Source organism: Oncorhynchus masou, chromosome 24 (genome assembly GCF_036934945.1).
Source record: "Oncorhynchus masou masou isolate Uvic2021 chromosome 24, UVic_Omas_1.1, whole genome shotgun sequence".
NCBI lineage: Eukaryota > Metazoa > Chordata > Actinopteri > Salmoniformes > Salmonidae > Oncorhynchus > Oncorhynchus masou.
Window position 1 is genome coordinate 58,275,214 of NC_088235.1, and position 13,621 is coordinate 58,288,834.

The 13,621-nt window shown below is 44.5% G+C and overlaps 1 pseudogene; it reads left to right on the forward strand.

Annotated features, from left to right (window-relative positions):
- Positions 1-3,857: 3,857 nt before the first annotated feature.
- On the forward strand, positions 3,858-8,506 carry LOC135511410 (uncharacterized; annotated as a pseudogene).
- Positions 8,507-13,621: the final 5,115 nt, after the last annotated feature.

Here is a 13,621-nt window from a genome sequence, read left to right on the forward strand (position 1 = left end):
TCTGGTGAGTATGCAGGCCATGGAAGAACTGGGACATTTTCAGCTTCCAGGAATTGTTTACAGATCCTTGTGACATGGCCGTGCATTATCATTCTGAAACATGAGGTGATGGCGGAAGATGAATGTCACGACAATGTGCCTCAGGATCTCGTCATGGTATTTCTGTGCATTCAAATTTCCATCAATAAAATGCAATTCATTGTCCATAGCTTATGCCTGCATACCATAACCCACTGCCAACATGGGGCACTCGGGTGGTTGTTGTCCTTGATGATCTTTATGGCCTTCCTGTGACATCGGGTGCTGTAGGTGTCCTGGAGGGAAGGTAGTTTGCCCCCGGTGATACATTGTACAGACCGCACCACCCTCTGGAGAGCCTTGCTGTTGAGGGCGGTGCAGTTGTCGTACCAGGCTGTGATACAGGCCGACAGGATGCTCTCGATTATGCATCTGTAAAAGTTTGTCAGTGTTCTGGGTGACAAGCCACATTTCTTCAATCTTCTGAAGTTGAAGAGGCGCTGTTGTGCCTTCTTCACCACACTGTCTGTGGGGGTGGACCATTTCAGTTTGTATGTGATGTGTACGCCGTGGAACTTAAAACTTTCCACCTTCACTGCTGTCCCTTCGATGTGGATAGGTGGGTGCTCCCTCTGCTGTTTCCTGAAGTCCACGATCATCTCCTTTGTTTTGTTTTCATCCAAATGGGATAGGACAGTATGCAGTGTGATGGCAATTACATCATCTGTGGACCTGTTGGGGCGGTATGCAAACTGAAGTGGGTCTTGGGTGGCCGGTTAGGTGGAGGTGATATGATCCTTGACTAGCCTCTCAAAGCACTTCATAATGACAGAAGTGAGTGCTACGGGGCCGTAGTCATTGAGTTCAGTTATCTTTTCCTTCTTGGGTAAAGGAACAATGGTAGCCATCTTAAAGCATGTGGGGACAACAGACTGGTATAGGGAGCGATTGAAAATGTCCGTAAACACACCAGCCAGCTGGTCTGCGCATTCTCTGATGATGCAGCTAGGGATGCCGTCTGGTTGCCTATGACAACAAAAACTAAAAGCGTGTACTCTATTACAGTCATAGAACGTTTATTCAACATGAAAGAGAGGAGGATGGCATTGGTGAGAGTAGGGTGAATCAACGTGTGTTTTCTACTTGCACGCACACACACACACACACGCACACACACAAACACACACACACACACACACACACACACACACACACACACACACACACACACACACACACACAAATCCGTACCATGGACAGCCACAATATATTTAGCTTACATTGATTGGACTAAATTGTTTTTGGTGTCTTTTAGTTGTCACTGTATTTGTCTAAACATACAGTAGGTGATTTGATGATGTTGAAATATTGAAGTTGAAATGGTGCTAGAATAGTGGAAGTAGCTCCTGTTTTCTTTGCGACTTGTGGTTCTAAATCAATAGTTGTTAAGTAGTCCGAAAATTTGGGAAACTTTTAACTTACTTGACCATGTTGTAGGTCATGTAACTGTTAGTTACATGCAATATGCTTTGTGGACTTCACCGGACAGAGGTTGCTCTCCGGTTTTGTGAGGAAACAAAGGTTATGGCTGAATTTATTCTGCCATTGTGTTTTCTTATTGTCTTGGCCTTATGCCTAAATATCACAGTGGCAAGGCATATGAACTAACAGGTTATAGGGCAAACAATGCAATGAATGGTGGTGTGCTGCAGAGATGATTGTCTTTCTGGAAGGTTCTCACATCTCCACAGAGGAACTCTGGAGCTCTGTCGAGTGACCATCGGTTTCTTGGTCATCTCCCTGACCAAGGCCCTTCTCCCCCGGTTGCTCATTTTGGCCAGCTCTAGGAAGAGTCTTGGTGGTTCCAAACTTCATCCATTTAAGAATGATGGAGGCCTCTGTGTTCTTGGGGACCTTCAATGCTGCAGACGTTTGTTGCTACCCTTCCCCAGATCTGTGCCTCAACACAATCATGGCTTGATTTTTGCTCTGACATGCACTGTAAACTTTGGGACCTTATATAGACAGGTGTGTGCCTTTCCATATAATGTCCAATCAATTTAATATACCACAGGTGGACTCCAATCAAGTTGTAGAAACTTGATTGGATGATCAGGGATGATAAATGGAAACAGGATGCACCTGAGCTCAATTTCGAGTCTCATAGCAAATGGTATGAATATTTGTTTTTTATATTTAATACATTTGCAAAGATTTAAAAAAACTTGTTTCACATTGTCAGTATGGGTATTGCGTGTAGATTCATGAGGAAAAACATTTGTTTAATCCATTTTAAAATAAGGCTCTAACGTAACAAAATGTGTAAAAAGTAAAGGGGTCTGAATACTTTCCAAATGCACTGTACATACATACAAAAGTATGTGGACACCCAATCAAATGAGTGGATTCAGCTATTTCAGCCACACCCGTTACTGGCAGGTTTATAAAATCAAGTACACAACCATGCAATCTTCATAGACAAACATTGGCAGTAGAATGGCCTTACTGAAGAGCTCAGTGACTTTCAACGAGGCACTGTCATAGGATGCCACCTTTCCAACAAGTCAGTTCATCAAAGAATGGCAGTCCGACGGACGAATCTGGGTTTGGCGGGTGCCAGGGGAACACTACCTGCTCGAATGCATAGTACCAACTGTAAAGTTTGGTGAAGAAGGAATAATGGTCTGGGGCTGTTTTTCATGGTTCAGGCTTGGCCCCTTAGTTCCAGTGAAGGGAAATCTTAAAACTTTTAGCATACAATGACATTCTAGATGATTGTGTGCTTCCAACTTTGTGGCAACAGTTTGGGGAAGGCCCTTTCCTGTTTCAGCATGACAATGTCCCCTTGCACAAAGGGAGGTCCATACAGAAACGTTTTGTCGCGATCGGTGGGATGAATTAGAACTCTGACTGCGAGCCAGGCCTAATCGCCCAACATCAGTGCCCAACCTCTCTAATTATTTTGTGGCTGAATGGAAGCGAGTCCATGCAGCAATGTTCCAACATCTAGTGGAAAGCCTTCCCAGAAAAGTGGAGGCTGTTAAAAGGGGTGACCAACTCCATATTAATGCCCATTATTTTGGAATGAGATGTTCGACGAGCAGGTGTCCACATACTTTTGGTCTTTAGTGTATTAGGGGAGACTTACTTATAAACCACTTGTTACCGCACGTTACCCTAATATGATGGTTTACATTGCCATATCAGCATGACCTGTCAGGCGGCTCTAGCTGGATGGATGCTAAATGTTTGCGTGTTTTATATGGTTGGTCTGTCTGGTTGTAGCTTCGTTACTGCAGGAACACTGCAGAAGTGGACAAAGGGCAGTGATCTTTCTCCTGGTCCAGCGGACACTGGCAAGGCAAGCCTGAGCATGCAGACTTAATGAGATCAGTGAGGCTAGTCAGGCAGCCAGGAGCAAACATATGATATCCTTTCACTCACATTGACCCAATAAGCGCCCTCATACGTATCTGTGCTGCCAACCCTGACCATGCAACCAGTCTTTGTTTTACATCGCAACAACTGTTTACAGACTGAAATGTACTTTTTTTTTTTTTGCTGTCAATTTCAGCGGTTGCCTTGGACACATGACGCATCTCTGGGCCTTTCCTTGTAACCATGGAGCTGGGAGTTGACAGGGCCTTGCCAGCATACGTCTCTCCGATGGAGTCCAAGGGCTGCAGTGGGCGACAGAAGACCCGGATTCCAGAGTTTATCCAGAGGAGTGGGACAGGCAGAACAACAACCCAACATTCCAAAGACAAAGGCGAGGAGAGGAGGAAAGGGGACAGCGGTGGTCCCAGGAAAATGCTAACATGGCACCCACCTCCGGGTATATGAGTGACAGGAGGCAGTACTCTATAAGGACCCCGGTGGTCACCACCACGGAGCAGCAGCAGGCCTCCATCCTAAAGGAGGAGCACCCAGAACACGTGAGATGGGAGTGTATATGCTTTGTAACAAATGCATTGACTGCTACAATTGTATGACTTCTGAGAAGTTTAAAGAACACGTTAAATTTAGGTGACATGATTTTTTTTTTTTTTGCTTTGAAACTAAATCTACTTCTACTATACAAATAATAACAATGAATACTACAGTGTATGTTAGCTGTACCTACTCTTACTCTATACCTCACCATAGGAGCGACAGTGGGAAGGTAGCAGTAATGAAGCAGACCGTCATAGAGCAGACCATCAACAGGAGTCCCCAGACAATCATTGCATGTCAGACCTCACAATCAGGTTATCACACGAAGAACCCACCTTCAGGTTATTATACCTGGGCAGCAGGCCCGGCCGACACAGCCCCTCCAGCCGACCCCTGGAGGCCCATAGCTTCTCTACTACACTCAGACCCAAGTGGACCTCCACTCTGATATCCCTCTCGCCTTCCTACATCTCCCATTTGCGCCCCTCCAGACAGAGACGGACAGAGCTGAGAATGGTTGCAGGTGAAGTTTATCAATCACGTGAAGAGGGAGGGGAAACGTATCAAAACGTAGGCCCTTCAGTGGGCGACCTCAAGGTTCGCTCCAACCCTGCGCTCCACACCATGTCCCCCCACCAGGCCAACTACTGGCCCTATGCCATTTCCAGCTTCCTGCCCCACTCCCCAGACCGACACTCTTCGAGCTGGGACCCTGATAAGGAGTATCAGACCCTCCTGGACTATACCTACCCCCTGTGGCCAGATAGGGGGGTGGGTGGATGGGATACCTCAGAGCTCGGGGGTGGGTCTCTCATTCAGACAGACCCAGGCCTCCTGGATTCGGGGATAGAACTGGACCGTCTCTGCAGCTCTATCAGCCTATCAGCTTTGGACTTTTCCCTAAGGTGTCACAGCAGGGGTGGGCACTAGTAGGGCCAGGGAGATGAGGATGCTGGGTATAGGTCAGAGGTCATCTGAGCTGCGTGGGTTCTCACACTCCAAGTCCTCTGATGGTCGCCTCTCCACTAGCCCCTTCTTCTCTGCAGACCCTATTGGTCTATCAGTGGAGAGTCTGGACTATAGTGGAAGTGGTGGTGGTCTGAACAATTCACATCGTAGCGGGGGAGGTCACTACTGCCAACATGGCAGCTCCTTCTCCTCTTCCACCACGTTCATCCGCAGAACCAATATCCTTCCTGGAGAGGGGGAATAACTCCGTCCAGTCCTGCATGACCATGGCAGAGAAACAGGAGGCAGAGAGAAGAACAGGAGCAGAATAAGGAGGAAGAAAGGGAGGAAGAGAAGGAGAAGGAGGAAGTGTCCATTTCTGAAGCACTTCAACACTTCAATAAAGGTATGTGTTAGTGGCAGCATTTTAGTAGGCTCTGTTATTCTATGGTATTTTATAGTATTTGCAATAGTTTTTAATTTAGCACGTGTTTGACTTAAAATACTTTCCGCCTTTGAAGCGAGCAATTGTGGGGAGTCCTTCCTGGTAGCCAGAGGCCCTGGTTTTAGGATGGAGGCTGGGGTAGTAAGCAGGGGAGTGAGAATGGCCAGTCTGAGGGAGGCGGCTGGCATGGTGGGTGGACTAACCCTACCTGAGTTCCAGATGGGGAGCCAGGGGGAGCACATCCTGGTTAGGACAGAGAGCTACTGTAAGATGATCACTGTATTTTGTGGAATATAATGACAAGCATATGCCACTTCCACCAATACAATGCAGCATAATGCAATATGATACACCGCACAGTGAAATACAATACACATTACACAATCAATGCAAGGTGTTGATAATGGAATATTACATAATACATGTACAGTACATAGGTCTCATCTATCTTAAAGTTGCTACACACAGGATATATATATCTTTTTTTTCATTGCCAATTTTGTCATTTCAGAAAATGTCCATAATACATTGAGTGTACAAAACATTAGGAACGCCTCATTATTGAGTTGCATTTCCCAGAACAGCCTCAATTTGTTAGGGCATGGACTCTACAAGGTGTCGAAAGCATTCCACAGTTGGTTGGATTTCCTTTGGGTGGTGGACCATTCTTGATACACACGGGAAAAGTCCAGAAGTGTTGCAATTCTTGACACAAACCGGTGCGCCTGGCACATACTACCATACCCTGTTCAAAGGCACTTCAATCTTTTGTCTTGCCCATTCACCCTCTGAATGGCACACATACACAATCTATGTCTCAATTGCCCCAAGGCTTAAAAATCATTTTTTTTAACCCGTCTTCTCCCCCTTCATCTACACTGATTGAAGTGGATTTAACAGGTGACATCAATAAAGGATTATAGCTTTCACCTGGTCAGACTATGTCATGGAAAGAGCAGGTGTTCCTAATGTTTTGTACACTCAATGTATCTGGCGCTAATAGTGGAATGATGGTGTTTCACAGTATTAATGTGATTGGCTGTGATATTTGCAAAAATTCTACACCGTTCGATCAATTTCACTTTATGTGAGAACTAGCGCTGGATAGCGTAGGGAGTCATTGTACCATCTAAATCACCGTGAAACATCTTTTCAATAAGAAAAAATATTCTTACTTTCGGGTTTTAGTTCACCAGCTTCAAACAGCTGTAAAAACAATATTTTTGGTTGCTGATATTTTTCTCAGCGATTTAGATGGTACAATGATTCCCTACACTATTCAGTACTTGTTTTCTCACATAAACTAAAACAAACTGAAGCACAGCCACAAAGTCAGAACAGCTGCCGCTCCGGCGGGAGAAATCAACTGGCGAATATCACAGCCAATCACAACACTGGCGGGTAAGTTATACTGTGAAACACTATCATTCCACTATTATGACCGATATATTATGGACATGTTCTGAAATTACAATGCACAAATTCAACAATAACACACATCCTATGTGTAGCACCTTTAAATACTACTAAGTGCAAATCCACGAACAAGCTGTTGTGGGGCAATTTGATATTAATTCTGCGACTTGCGACCTGTTTACCCATCAGACCTTCTGTTCTAACCTGGAGGAGCTCATCCAATGGCTGTACACGGTGGTGGAGAGGATGGAGGTACTGGAGCCTCCCACTGTGGACATCAAGAGTGTCAAGTCATCCCTGGCGGATTATAAGGTCAGTGGTGCACATACACAGATACTTTAAATTGTCATATAAATCAATTCTATATTTAATGCTTCAGGTGTACACTACGCATTTTCTCAGCTTTATATCTTGGGAAAATGGATTAATCAACCCACTCTGCTCCCTTCTCTTTCTCTCTCTCTCTCTCGCTCTCTCTCTCTCTCTCTCTCTCTCTCTCTCTCTCTCTCTCTCAATATCTCTATTTGCCTCTTTCTCCCCACTACCTCTGTTTTTCCCTTTGTCTTCTTCACCCCATCTCACTCTCTCACTCTCTCCTTCCCCCTCGTTTTCTCCCTCCACAGAGGTTTCAGAGAGAAGTGAACGCACACCAGCCCCTGACCACCTCAATTCTGCAAACTGGAGGGCTTCTCCTGGGTTGTTTGACCTCCACTTCTCCCGGTGACCCTTCCATCACTGACAAGTTACTCTTTGCCTGCAGCTATTTCATTTATACCTTTACTTTACTTTATACCTATACTGTATCTCAGGTGTCACCCACCACCTGATAATTAGGACAGGTTTAGAAATTAGTCTGTCTTCACACAGGAATGATCCTGCTCTCAACTCAAGCGGATCAGCCTATCAGACTTCTTCTTAGTAAAGGGTGTGGAAGTGTTTAACCGAAAGAAGATGATGAGGCTAACACACCACCCTACACTATTTCCCTTTGTGAATTCTGAAATACACTTGTGCTCCTTTACTAACGGAAGTGTAAAATGAATTGCATGACACAGCAACAACATCTGAGACTATTGAAGTGGGCGCTGCCTGTTTTTTTAAAGGGCTCCACATTACAAATGACAAATGAGTTTACTTGTTTGTGTGAAGGCTACCTTGATCAAAGGGTAGAATGTCTTGTCTGCTATCAGTGGTGAACTTGACTATTTGTTTCAGTTCCCATATAGTTCAATTCAACATCTAACACTGGCATACTGTAGATTTGTTCTGATGGTCAGGAGTAATTCTATACCCACAGTCCTCTCCTCTGACAGAAGCAGGAAACGCTGTGTGAGGAGAATGCGGCCATGCATGACTAAGAGTTTTGGGGCTCTGTTTTCTTCTCTGTCTCTTATTCCAAGTTGTTACATGTCACAGGAAGGAATCTTAGTGGGTTGAATGTGAAATGTACCACTACAGTTTCCCATTTCTCTTCTGTTTTCTATACTCATCTCTATACTACTCTCTCATCTCTCTTCCCCTGTCTCTCCCCCCTCTCTCTTCCTCTTCTTATGTCCCCCAGTTCTGAAAGAGACCCTCTGTCTTATTGAGATGCAGTCCAAGGCGCTGGAGACCCACTCAGAGCACCTCTTCTCCTCTATTATCTCGGTCATGGACAGACTGACCCAGCCCAGGGAGCCCAGTGGGAGAGAGGAGACCCAGGCAGGAGACCCGGATAGGATGGCAGTCCAGAGGACCGCTCAGTGAAGGCTCCATTCGAGGCATGGATAGTATGTTTCTACGGTTATGTCGAGATTGGGATATGATTACTCTATAGCACCCTCTAGTGACATGTTATCAGGTTTATTATTTATCATCATAAGAAGTCAGTTTTCTCCTATTCTCTTTCAGTAATGAAGAATGAGTGTGGATTGGTGGAGCAGGCTTGATGAGGGGGAGGAGCTTCTTCCCTTTGACTTGCCTTAAATTATTGGTTCACATTTATTTTCACCAAAATGTAACATATTTATGTCAATGGCATGTTTTGAGAAACTTAGACCACTCGCAATAGACTTCCTTATTGCTTGTCCTGCAGTGTGGGGGCTATGGAAAAACATTAACAAAGGCTGGTAGGGGATACTGCTCGAGTCACACAAACTGGAATAATATAATGGTGCAGATAAAGTTCAGAATTACATCATTTCATGTGTACAACATCTAATGACCTGTATCAGTAAAATAATGTATTTGGGTGTTTTTGGAGCCTTTGTTTGTGTTTTTCCACAGCCCCCATACTGCAGAGCAAGCAATGAGGAAGTCTATTGCGGGTGGTCTAAGTTTCTCAAAACCAGGTGAAATCGACAAAAAAGTGTCTGCACCCTACTGTAGCATGCAATTTATATCACAAATAGACATTTGGTTAAAAAATAGTGGAACGATCCTTGCTGTGTTGAAAAGAGACCACTTGACTGTAGTCATGCTTTTGATTCACTTATTTTGTTAAGTGCTTTTTACATTTACAGTGCCTTCAGAAAGAATACTCACCCCTTGACTTTTTCCACATTTTGTTGTTACAGCCTGATTTGAAAATGTATTCAATTGACATTTTGTGTCACTGATCTACACACGATACCTCACAATGTGAAAGTGGAATTATGTTTTCAGAAATTTTTACAGATTAATTAAAAATGAAAACCTAGGGCCTCCCAAGCGGAGCAGCGATCTAAGGCACTGCATCAAAGTGCTTGAGGCATCACTACAGACCCGGGTTCGGTTGTGTCGCAGCCGGACGCAACCGGGAGATCCATGAAGCGGTACCCAATTGGCCCAGCGTTGTCCGGGTTAGGGGAGGGATTTGCTGGCCATGATGTCCTTGTCCCAATGCGCTCTAGTGTTTCCTTGTGATGGGCCGGGCGCATGCACACTGACTTCGGTCGCCAGTTAGTTGTACGGTGTTTCCTCTGACACATTGGTGCGGTTGACTTATGGATTAAATGAGCAGTGTGTCAAGAAGCAGCGCAGCTTGGTAGGGTCATTTTTCGGAGGACGCATGGCTCTCAACCTTCGCCTCTCCCGAATCCGTACGGGAGTTGCAGCGATGGAAAAGACTGTAACTACCAATTTGATATAATTGAAAAAGTATTCAACCTCTGTGTTATGACAAGCCTAAATATGTTTAGGAGTAAAGATTTGCTTAACAAATCACATAAATTGCATGGACTCATTCTGTGTTCAATAATAGTGTTTAACATAATTGTTGAATGACTACCCCATCTCTGGACCCCACACATACAATTATCTGGAAGGTCCTTCAATCAACTAGTGCATTTCAAGCCCAGATTCAATCGCAAAGACCAGAGGTTTTTCAATGCCTCACAAGGGGCACCGATTGGTAGTGTAGAAATATAAAAAGGTAGACGGTGAATCTCCCTTTGAGCATGGTGAAGTTATTAATTAGGCTTAATACACCCAGTCACTAAAAAGATACAGGTGTCCTTCCTAATTCAGTTACCGGAGAGGAAAGAAACTGCTCAGGGATTTCACCATGGTGATTCTAAAACAGTTTTTGGTTGTGATATGAGAAAACAGCATTGTAGTTACTCCACAATTCCTCACCGAAATGACAGAGTGAAAAAATGTAAACCTGTGCAGAATAAAAATATTCCAAAACATGCACCCTTTCTACTGACTCTGAAAAACCAAAACAAAGATGCCCAGGGTCCCTGCAGATGTGGCCAGGGCAGTAAATTGCAATGTCCGTACTGTGAGATGCCTAAGAAAGCGCTACAGGGAGACAGAACGGACAGCTAATCATCCTCGCAGTGGCAGACCACGTGTAACAACACCTGCAAAGGATCGGTACATCCGAATATCACACTTGCTGGACAGGTACAGGATAGCATTACAACAGGAACGCACAATCCCTCCATCAGTGCTCAGACTGTCCGCAATAGGCTGAGAGAGGCTGGACTGAGGGCTTGTTGTAGGCCTGTTGTAAGGCAGGTCCTCACCAGACATCACTGGCAACAATGTTGCCTATGTGCACAAACCCACTGTTGGTGGACCAGACAGGAGGCAAAAAGTGCTCTTCACTGATGAGTCGCAGATTTGTCTCACCAGGGGTGATGGTCTGATTCGCATTTATCGTTGAAGGAATGAGCATTACACCGAGGCATGTACTCTCACAGCATCATCGGACTGAGCTTGTTGTCATTGCAGGCAATCTCAACACTTTTCGTTACAGGGAAGACATCCTCCTCCCTCAAGTTGTACCCTTCCTGCAGGCTCATCCTGACATGACCCTCCAGCATGATAATGCCACCAGCCATACTGCTCATTCTGTGCGTGATTTCCTGCAAGACAGGAATGTCAGTGTTCTGCCATGGCCAGCGAAGAGCCTGGATCTCAATCCCATTGAGCACGTCTGGGAGCTGTTGTATTGGAGGGTGAGGGCCATTCCCCCAGGAAACATCAGAGAACTTGCAGGTGCCTTGGTGGAAGAGTGGGGTAACATCTCACAGCAAGAATGGGCAAATCTGGTGCAGTCCATGAGGAGATGAACTGCAGTACTTAATGCAGCTGGTGGCCACATCCAGGTACTGATGTTTGATTTTGACCCCGCCTATGTTCAGGGACACATTATTCCATTTTTATTAGTCACATGTCTGTGGAACTTGTTCAGTTTATATCTCAGTTGTTGAATCTTATGTTCATACAAATATTTACACATGTTAAGTTTGCTGAAAATAAATGCAGTTGACAGTGAGAGGACATGTCTTTTTTTGCTGAGTTGATGTGCATTCAAATTGCTGTCTATAAAAAATGCAATTGTGTTCGTTGTCCGTAGCTTAAGCCTGCCCATACCATAACCCCACTGCCACCATGGGGCACTCTGTTCACAACGTTGACATCAGCAAACTGCTTGCCCACACGACGCCACACACGTGGTCTGTGGTTGTGAGGCCAGTTGGATTTTCTGCCAAATTCTCTAAAACTATGTTGTAGATGGCCCATGGTAGAGAAATTAACATTCACTGCTCTGGCAACAACTCTGGTGGACATTCCTGCAGTCAGCATGCCAATTACATGCTCCCTCCAAACTTGAGACATCTGTGGCATTGTGTTGTGTGACAAAACTGCACATTTTAGAGTGGCCTTGTCCCCAGCACAAGGTGCACCTGTGTAATGACCATGCTGTTTAATCAACTTCTTGATATCATCTTCTTGACATGCACACTAACAGGTATCTAAACAACTGTGTGCTCAACATTTGAGAGAAATGAGCTTTCGTGAGTATGAAACATTTCTGGGATCTTTTATTTCTGGGATCACTTTGCATGGTGTGTTTTATATTTTTGTTCAGGGTAGCAATGATAAACAACCAACTTGACAGAGCTTGAATAATTAAAACAATAGTAATTGGCAAGTTATTATTTGTACACGGTGTGCAAAGCTCTTAGACTTTGCACACCGTATACACACCTCACACTCTTAGACTCACAGCTGTATTCGCTGCCAAAGGTGTTTCTAACGTGTATTTTCTCAGGGGGGTGAATACATATCGAATCAGGGTACAGAACATGACCAAAAGTATGTGGGGACATACTCGTTGTCGAGAGGCTCAACCTACTCGTTGAACCTCTCATTCCAAAATCATGGGCATTAATATGGAGTTGCTCCCTCCTTTGCTGCTGTAACAGTCTCCATTCTTCTGGGAAGGCTTTTCACTAGATGTTAGAACATTGCTGCAGGGAATTGCTTCCATTCAGCCACAAGAGCATTAGTGAGGTAGAACACTTGATGTAGGGCAATTAGGCCTGGTTCCCAATCGGTGCGCCAATTCATCTAAAAGGTGTTCGATGGGGTTGAGCCCAGGGCTTTGTGCAGGCCGTCCAAGTTCTTTCACACCGATCTCGACAAACCATTTCTGTATGGACCTCGCTTTGAGCACTGGGCATTGTTATGCTGAAACAGCAAAGGGCCTTCTCCAACTGTTGCCACAAAGTTGGAAGCACAGAATCTTCTAGAATATCATTGTATGCTGTAGCGTTAAGATTTCCTTTCACTGAAACTAAGGGACTTAGTCTAAATCATGAAAAAAAGCTCCAGACTATTATTTCTCCTCCACCAGACTTTACAGCTAGCACTATGCATTCGGGCAGGTAGTGTTCTCCTGGCATCCACCAAAGCCAGATTCATCCATCGGACTTCCAGATGGTGAAGCGTTATTCATCGCTCCAAATTAGAACGTGGTCTGCACTACACATCATTGTAGATTTGTAATGTAGGATGTTGGACCATTCAGTGGCCTTAGGGCTGCAGGTAGCCTAGCAGTTAGCACTTTGGGCCAGAACATGGAAAACCTGGATGAAAAGTGCATTAAGAAATACAGTACTTGTACCTAAAGCCTTTAATGTGCAACATATTTTTAACCAGTGTCTTTGTTACTGTAGTAATCAATTGTGAATGTTATGAGGGTAATGTACACTTCGAATGAGAACTTTTAAACACCCTGGAAAACTTTGTCCTTCCCACTATTGGAATCCTCATTCACAGATTAAACCTGGTGAAAACTACACTACTTGTTCCTACTGAGTAAACCTCATACTGTATGGCCACTTGATTTTTTTTTAATGTACAATCAGTGTAGAGCTCAAGTGTAATAACTAGAATGTGTCTTAATTTAGGGGAGAACTCGTGAGAATGGGATACATGGGAATTTTGTTCTGACCTTCTGTAGTTATCATTCTGTGGTAAAGTCAATCTGGACATACAGACCACTGTGCTATAGCACAAATCTAGCTCGACACATCTATCCCATATAGCGAACACACGTCAAACTAGGTAAACAGTGCTAGAGAAATGGTTGAGTTCTTTTAAAAC